A 10,867-nucleotide genomic window follows, 5' to 3' on the forward strand; every position below is an offset into this window, starting at 1 on the left:
ACCCCACCCCCCCCCCCCCCCCCCCCCCCCCCACACACACAAAAAAAAAAAAAAAAAAAAAAAAAAACTGTCCGTTAAATCTTTCCGAAAAAACCGCTGAAACTTCTAAGTCCGAGTGGCGGTTACCCTGTAAAAACAAAAAACTTTTTTTTTTATTTTTTTTATTTTTTTAATTTTTGTTTAATTTTTTTAATGTTTTTTTATTTTTTTAAATTTTTTTATTTTTTTTATTTTTTTAATGTTTTTTATTTTTTTATTTTTTTATTTTTTTATTTTTTTATTTTTTTATTTTTTTATTTTTTATATTTTTTTAATTTTTTATATTTTTTTAATTTTTTTATATTTTTTTTAATTTTTTTAATTCTTTTTAATTATTTTTAATTATTAATTATTAATTTTTTTTATTTTTTATTTTTAATTATATATATTTTTTATTATTTTTTATTATTTTTTATTATTTTTTATTATTTTTTATTATTTTTTATTATTTTTTATTATTTTTTATTATTTTTTATTATTTTTAAATACCGGTCATTTTTTAAATTAACCATTTGTAAAATTATTGTCATTTTGGTTAATTATGTAAACATATAACTGTAAGGTTATATAAAAGTTAAAAGCGTTAAATAAATACATTTAATAAAAACATATAATTGGTGTAAAAGTAAAAAGCAATATATTTAATTAATTAATTTTAAAATGTAAAAGTTAAAAAAAATACATTTAATAAAAATACTCGCATAATATAAAAGCGATATAAAATGCGACCAATTAAATTTTTAAATATTAAAGTTTATTAATTTATTAATTATTTACGTAATTATTATGGTATTTTATAATATATTTTTTTATTAATTATTTTATTAATTTTTAAAAAGTTTAAACGTAATATTTTTTTAAAAAAATAAATTTTTTTTTTATAATAATTTAAAGTTACTTTTTAACTTTTTTAACTTTTTATATATATTTATGATTTTATATATTAAGTTTTAACGTTTGTTACGGTTACCGTTATAACCGATATTGCAGTTAACGCGTTATAACTGTTATAATATAACCGTTATAACCATTTTTAACATTTTAAAAAATTTAAAACATGTAAATTTAATTAATAAATTTAATAATAAAATTAATACAATTATATAATTAATAAAATTTATTATAAAAACGCGGTAATATTATTATTTTTAATAATATTGTTAATATTGTTTTTTTTAAAATATTAAACATATATTTTTAATATGTAAAATTTTAAAGTTATTTTAAACCATAAATTTAATATTGTTTTAAAAAATTGTTCCGGGTTTTAATTGGTTAAAAAATGGTGTGGTTAAAAAAGGTATAATTTTATAATATTAAATTTATAGTTTAAATTTATTAAAATAAATTTGCCATTAATTATCATATAAATAATAATGTTAAAAAATTAATAATTTTAATTTACCGTTTTTTTTAAGATTTTACAACCTTTAACATATAAACCATTTATAAGTTAAAAACTTTAACGTTAACTTTAATTTTACCTTTTAAATGTTTTTTACAACCATTACATAAGCCGTATAAAAGAATTATTAGCTTTTTTTTTTTAATATACGAAAATTATTATAAAAGTAAAATATTTAATATTTGTTTATGTTAAGTTTTTTATTAATAAAAAAAAAATGGGTTATATGTTAAAAGTTATAAAATTAAAAAAAAAAACGGAATTTTAATAAATTTAAATTATAAATTTAAAATCGTTTATAAAGTTATATTTTTTTTAATTATATAATTTTATAATTAATTAAAACTTTAATATAATTTTAAAAAATAATTTCGAATTTTTAATTTAAAATAATTTAAATAATTTTCATTACATTAAATTATTTAATATTAAAAATAATATTAAAAACAATAATATTAATACGTTTAAAATAAGTTTTAATTAATTCAAAACATTTATTAATTTTATTATTAATTAAATAATGTAAAAATTATATAAATATTATTTTAAAAACGAAAACCTTTTTATTATAATTTTAAATTTAATATATATATATAAAAAAAAAGTAATATAATAAATTATATAATATATGTAAAAATAAAAAGTTTACGTGGTTATATTTTATAATAATTATATTTTAATTTTAATATAAAAAAATATTTTTTTATATTTTTTAATGTTTTTAATAATTTTTTTAAAAAATGTTTAATAATTGGTTATTATTTATAACAAGTAATTAATTTATTAAAGTTATATTATAATATAATTAAGTTAAAAAAAGTAATAAATATTAAATTATTTACCTTTTTTATATATAATATTATAATATAAATAAAGTTAATAATAAATTTTTTTTAAAAATATTTAATATAATTTAATTATAAATAATGATTTAACTTTTATAAATTGTAATAATAAAAATAATTATTAATAAAAATTAATTATATTAATAAAGTTTATTATTAATTTTATATAATTAAATTAAACGAAAAATTAAAATTAGTATTTTATTTTATTTTATATAAAAAAACGAAGGTTTAATATAACCGGGGAAAAAAAAAAAAGTAAAATAAATAAATCGAGGGTTTTTAAAATCAACATTAAATAAATATTAAAAAACGTATTAAATAAATAATATACAAAGTTATTTTATATTAATATATACTTAACTTTTTGTATAAAATTGTTAATATATAATTATATTATATGGTAAGTTTTAACTATTTATATTATTTTAAAATGCGCGTTTTTTTATTAATTAAATCGTACACTATTTATTTAATAATATTTTTATTTTTATCTTTTAATACATTTATTTTATATAACTTTTTATTTAATTTAATTTAATTAATTTAATAACAATATAAAGTTTACATGTTTTTATTTAATATTTTTATTTAATTACGTATATTAATTAAAAATTATACGGTTATATACAGTTATTTTAAAATAAAATAATTAAAACTAAAATCGTTTTAAATAATCTTTAATATATACGTATATATATATGTATATATATATTTATATATAAAGTTAATTGGTTAATTAATTAATAAACGCGTATATTAAATAAATTAATAAAATTAAAATAACTTAATAAATTAAATAAAGTTATTATAAATAATACATTTAAAGTTAAATAAGTTTATATAAAAATATATATAATTATAATGTAATTTTTACTAACTTTATTATTTATACATTTATGTAAAATATATTGTTTATTTAATACGTTTTTTATTGTTTATTTAATATTGTTTTTTTTAATTACGTTAAATTTTTAATAATATTTATTAATTTATTTAAAAAGTTTTAATTTATTTAAATATTTTACGTTAATATATATTATATGTTAATAATTATAAGTAATTAACGTTTAAAATTATTAATTAATTAAATATTAAATAATTTTTAACTTTAATCGGTTTTAATTATTTTAACGTTTTTTATTAAATAATTAAAAAATAATAAATAATTATATTTATATTTGTTTATAACGTTATATTAAAAAAAATTTAAAAATTATTTTAAAATAATCGATTTTATTAAAGTTTAATTTAATTTATATTTTAATATTAAATAACTTTTAATTAAATTAATTTATATAAAAATGATAAATAATTTGTAAACTTTAACGAAAATATTTTTAATTAATTTTATTTTATTATATAATGGTAAATAAATAAATTGTTTAATTAAAATATTTATATATAATATAACCGGTTATATTATTAATATTAATAAAATATAAAAAAGAAAAATTAATTGTTAATAAAAAAATATTAAACGTTATTTAATATAATTATATTTAAACCGTTTATAATTATATTTAAAATTTTTATAATTTTTTTAAATAAAATATTAATTTAACGAAAAGTTTTTAAATTAATTATAAACTTTATATTAATAAAAACGTACCGTGTTAAAATTACGGTTATGTGACTTTATCATGTGATCGGGGTTAAAGCTTAATATATGTAATTTATATATATAATTAATAATCTTTTTTATTTTATAAATTTTTTTTTATAATAATATGTAATTAAAACCAATTAAATTATTTATTTAATTATTATTTTTTTAAGTTATTTTTTTTATTACGTTATTTATTTTTATTATTTAATTTATATAAAGATTTTATTAGTTAAATATTAATGGTTAATCGATAAGTTAATTATAAAATAATAAAAAAAATAATAAAAAATAAACAATAAAAACGTATATATTATTTTATAAAAAAAAAATAATAACGTTAAAACTTATTTATTTGTAAATAATTATAAAAAATATTATGTTAATATAAAAATTTAATAATATGTTAAATACGAAAAACGACGTTATAATTGTTATATAATAATTACGTTTTATATATTATATATAATATATTTTTTAAATGATTATATATAATAAAATTATTTAAATCGTAATATTTTAACGTTTTTAAAGCTTTTTATAACATTAATATATTTTAACTTTTAACTTTTTAAAGTTTAATATTATAATATATTAATAAAGTATAATTTTATTTATAATATAATGGCTTTAATTAATTTTAAAACGTAAAACTTAAATTTTTAATTTATTAAACGAAATATTATACAATGTTTTTAAATCGATTTAAACTTACGTTTTATTATTAATATTAATTTAACTTTAAAGCTCGTTAAATTTAAAACTAACGTAAATATTAAATGTAAAAAATTATAAATGTTATTATTATATAAATTAAGTTTATAATTATTAAATAAAGATTAATTAAAATCGAGTAAATGAAATAAAAATTTAAATTAATTTAAAAAAATAATTATTTATTATATATATATATATATAACTTTTATAAACGATAAAAAACTTATATTAAACTTAATTACTTTATTAATTAATTAAAAATTATTTATAACGTTAATTAAAAACCTCGTTTATATAATATACTTTTAAATCTTTTAAAACCATTATTTTAAAAAACTTTACATAATTAATAAAATTATCTTTTATATTTTTATATTGTTACCATTTTTTAATTTAAATAATAATTATTTATAATTTTATATATATTTATAAAAAAAACGTAAATTATTTTTTAATTAAAATAATAATTAATTAAATATAATATATATAAATATTTTTAATAAATTATTTATATTTATAAAAAATAAATTAACTATTATTAACTTATTTTTAAACAAATATTAATTAAAATAATTAAATAAAATAAAAGCTTAAATTAATTTAAAAAAATAATTATTTATTATGTATATATATATGGTTTTTATAAACAATAATATATTTATATAAAAATTAACTACTTTATTAAATAATTAAAAACTATTTATAACATTGGTTAAAAATTTTATTAATGTAATATACTTTTAAATTTTTTAAAACCACCGTTTTAAAAAATTTTACACAATAAATAATGTTATTTTTTTTATTTTTATACCGTTATTATTTTTTAATTTAAATAATAGTTATTTATACTTTTATATATATTTACAAAAGAAATATAAATTATTTTTTAATTAAAATAAAAATTAAATAAATATAATATATATAAATATTTTTATATTTTTATTAATATTTTTTATAAATACCGTAATTTAAAATTTATATAAAATAACTTAATTTAACTTATACGTTTATAAATTATAAATTAATTATTATTAACTTATTTTTTTTAATAAATTATAATATTTATAAAAAATAAATTAACCGTTATTAACTTACTTTTTTTATAAAATAAAATATATATTTTTTAAAAATAAATTAATAATTATTAATTTATTTTTTAATATATAATTAAATATACTTGTAAAAAATAAATTAACTGTTATTAATTTACCTTTTTTTATAAAAGTAAAAATAAATATATAAAACGTAAATAATAAATATTAAAAACAGTTTTATTTTATATTTATACTTTTAATATTTTTAAAATTATATTATTATTAAATTAAAATAATAACTATTATTTTTATTTAATTATTAACGTAATTTATACCATTTTATAAATTTAAAACATATTTTTATTAATTTATACTTTTTATAATTAAATATATATTAAAATTATAAATTAATTATACCGTAAATAATATATTTAAACATTTTATAATATTTTATTAATTAATTATATATATTTTTTAACTTTTTTTAATATAAATAAATATATTTTAACATATTTTTTACTTTAATAATAAATATTTTTAAATTTATTAATAATATTATTTTTTAATATAATAAAATTATTAATTATTAATTATAATTTTTTAACATAAATTAAATAAAGTTATATTTTATTTAAATATAAATTTATTTTAAAATTATTTTAATAATTATAACTTTAAAAAACTTTTATATAAACAATTACTTTTTAATTTTAATTAAATTATAAACTTTAATTTTAATATATATACGTTTTTATTACATATACCACATTTTAAAACTTTAATAAAATTAAACAATTAATATAATTATTTTACATTTTAAACGTATATTAATAATAATATTTTTTTTAAATAACATTAATCTTTTATAAAATAAATAAATAACTTTTTAAATTAATAATATATTATTTAATTAATTTATTTTAAATCTTATTATAATAAATTATAAAATTTTTAAATTAATTATATAATTAATTTAAATTTAAAAATATAATATATAAACTTTATTATTTAAAATAAATATTTCATTAAATTCTTTTTTTTTTATATAAATTATTTATTTTATTATTTATAAAAAAGTTTTATTTATAATTTAAACCGTTATTTTAACTTTTTTTTTACCGTAACCATCGTTAATTTAATTAATAAATAAATTATAATATAAAATATATTTTATATATTAAAATTAATATATAATTATATTTTCCGTTATTTAATATATATATAAAACTATATATATTAATAAATAAAATATTATTTATTATTAAATTTAATAATAATTAAAATAATTACATTAAAAATTATTTAAAATAAAATATATAAATATATAAAATTTTTTAAAAAAAAATTAATTTTAATATAATAATTATTTTAAACTTAAACCAAAACTTATAATTATTAAACAAATATTAATTAAAACGATTAAATAAAATAAAAGTTTAAATTAAATTAAAAAAACAATTATTTATTATATATATATGTATGGTTTTTATAAATAATAAAAGATTTACATTAAAATTAATCATTTTATTAATTAATTAAAATTTATTTATAACGTTAATTAAAAACTTTATTAATATAATAATATAATTATAAATTAATAAATAAAAAAATAAAATAATAAACATATTTATTATATTAAAAATATTAAATTAAAAAATAATATAAAATAATAAATTAATATAATATAACATTAAAAAATATTAAAAATAAAATAATTAAATAATATAAAATATTATTTTAAGTGACTTTAAACTTGAAATTTTCGAGGCGGGTTACGCCCGTTTACGCCACGCAACGCGTGGTCCGTGTGTTTATACTTGTGGGTTATAGGTAAAGTATTTAAAAATTTTTAATTTAAGGTTATATAAAGTTATAAAGGTTTTTAACGCTTTTGTTAATAATGAAAAAATCAAACATTATATTTACAATGATTTAATATATTATAATAATGTATGAAATAACTTTAATTTTAATGATTTAAAGTTAATAATATATTTAATTTATTTTTTTAACTTTTTTATATATTTGTACGGTATTATATTTTTATATATTAAACTTTAACGTTTAAAAATTTTTAACGTTTTAAAATATATATAATTATATTAAGTTTTATATATATTTAAGTATAATAATTTAATATTTTATAATTATATATAAAATTTTTTTTTTTAACAATTTAAAGTTAATAATATTATTTTTTAAGTTTTTTAGCCTTTTTTACATATTTATACGGTTTTATATATATTAAGTTTTAACGTTTATTGCGGTTATTATTACGATTAATGTTATAACCGTTATTGCGGTTAATTTATTATAACTGTTATAATTATTTTTAACATTTTAAAAAATTTAAAACGCGTAAATTAAATCAATAAGCTTAATAATAAAGTTAATAATTATTATATAATCAATTATTATTTATTATAAAAACGCGTTAATATTATTATTTTAATGATTTTATTAATGTTATTATTAATGTTATTATTTTAAAACGTTAAACGTATAATTTTAATGTACGGGGTTTTAAATTTACTTTAAACCATAAATTTAAAATTGTTTTAAAAGGTTGTTCCGGGATTTAATTGGTTAAAAACAAATGTGGTTAAAAAAGGTATAACTTTTTAAATTAATTTAAATTTATGGTTTAAGTTTATTAAGATAAATAAAATAAAATAAAATAAAAAATAAAAAAATAAAATAATAATTAATATTAATGGGACACCGGTCATGTGACCATATTACATGATTAAAGTTGTGTTTATATACACCGTTTAAAAATTAATTTACACACATGTAAATAAATATTTTTTATTTAATAAATCTTTTACTTTTTTATTTAATTAAATACAATTAATTAAACCATTTTATTCGAATTACTTTATTATTTCTTACTTTTTATATTACGTAATACACGGTAACATTATTACCACTTTAACAAATATTATATATTAAAATATTATAAAATAAAATAAAATAATGAAAATTAATATAATAATATATATTATAATATAAATGAATTTAAATTAATAAAATAAAATAAAATTTTTAATATTAAATTTTTTCGTAATATATGAAAAAATAAATAAATAAAATAATATATAAAAAATTAATATAAAAATATAATAAAATAAATATATATTATATTATAAAAAAATAAATTAATGTAAAATTATATATAATAAATTAAAAAAATACATATTTAAATTAAATAATATATAAATTATAAAAGAAATTTATATTTTAATGTTAAAAAAAAAATATAAAAATATATTATATAATATAAACTAAAATAAAAATAAAATAAAACATATATTTTATTATAAAAATATATTAAAATATTTAAATATAAAATATAATATAAATTTATAAAATATATATTTAAACCATATAATATTATATAATAATACGTAATATATTATATTAATATTTAATATATAATATAAATTTATATATATTAAATTTAAAAAATATTATATTTTAACGTTATATAATATATTATTAAAATATATGATTAAATATAATATTATTTAATATATATAAATTAATATTTAAATAAAATAAAATTTCATTTAATATAAAATTATATAATTTAATATTAAAATATATTAAAAATATATTAAAAATATTATTAAAATTTATAAATATAAATTAAAACATTAAAATACATAAAATTATATTAAATCATATAATTTATAATATAAATTTATATTTAAATAAATTATAACTTTATTTAATTTAAGTTTATTTAATATAATATTTATAATATAATGAAAAAAAATTAAAATTTATAAATATAAAATGAAATATTAAAATATATAATCAATTATAATATCATATATTATATAATATAAATATATATAAAATTAAATAATAATATATTATTTAAATATATTAAAATTATGATTAAAATTTATAAATATAAAATAAAATATTAAAACACATAATTAATTATAATATTATATATTATATAATATAAATTTATATAAATTAAAATAATAATATATTTAAATATAAAATCATATAATACATTATTTTAATATATAATAAATAAAATTAATATATAATAAATATAATTAATATATATAAATATAAAATTAATTATAACATATTATATAAATATATAATATATAATAAAAATATATAATATAATATAACATTATATAACATAATATAACATTATATAATATATTATAAAAAATATATTAAAATATATATATACATATAAATATATTAAAAAATATAATAAAATATATATATATATATAAATATTATAATATATATATATTAATTTATATTTATTATAACTTAATATAATTACATTTATAAAAATATAAAAATATTAAATATAATTTAATTTTATATAAAATTAAATAATAATATATAATTAAATGTAATGTTTTAAAATATATTATAATATATAAAATAATTAAATAAAAGTTTAATTTATATTTAAATAAAATTAAATTAAAAATAAAATTAAACATTAAAAATTAAAATTATAAAACTTATTATAATAATATTTAAAATAATATTTAATTATTTAATATAATATATAAATATATAATAAAATATAATTTAATATAAAATTAAATGTAAATATTTTAAAACATATAAAAAAATACATTTAAATATTATAAATAATATTAATATATATTAATATATAATTATATATATTTAAAATTTATATATATATAACCATTATAATTATATTTAATAATATTAAGTTAAAAAAAAACATATATATATATATATAAATAAAAATTAAAATCAAAAATAAAAACCTTTTACATTAAAAGTTATTCGAGTTTAATCAAGTTTAATCAATTGTAATTAATTATAATTAAATATATATAATTTTAATAATATATATTTTAATTTATTATTTAATTTATATATAATATTAAAAATATTAATAATATATAATTTTTAAATTTAAATTTATAATTGATTATTATAATATAATATATATATAAAAAATAAAAGTTTTTTTTTTTAAAACTTAAAAAAAAATTGGAAAAAACTAACCCGGAAATGCATCCCGCCAAAGAAAACCCCCGTTAACCCGACTGGGAAACACAGGAGACCACGACCGGTTGGTAAGGGTTAGGGTTAGGGTTAGGGTTAGGGTTAGGGTTAAGGGTTAGGGTTAGGGTTAGGGTTAAGGGTTAGGGTTAGGGTTAGGGTTAGGGTTAGGGTTAGGGTTAGGGTTAGGGTTAGGGTT

Source organism: Daldinia loculata, assembly GCF_022478755.1.
Source record: "Daldinia loculata strain CBS 113971 unplaced genomic scaffold F4817scaffold_114, whole genome shotgun sequence".
NCBI lineage: Eukaryota > Fungi > Ascomycota > Sordariomycetes > Xylariales > Hypoxylaceae > Daldinia > Daldinia loculata.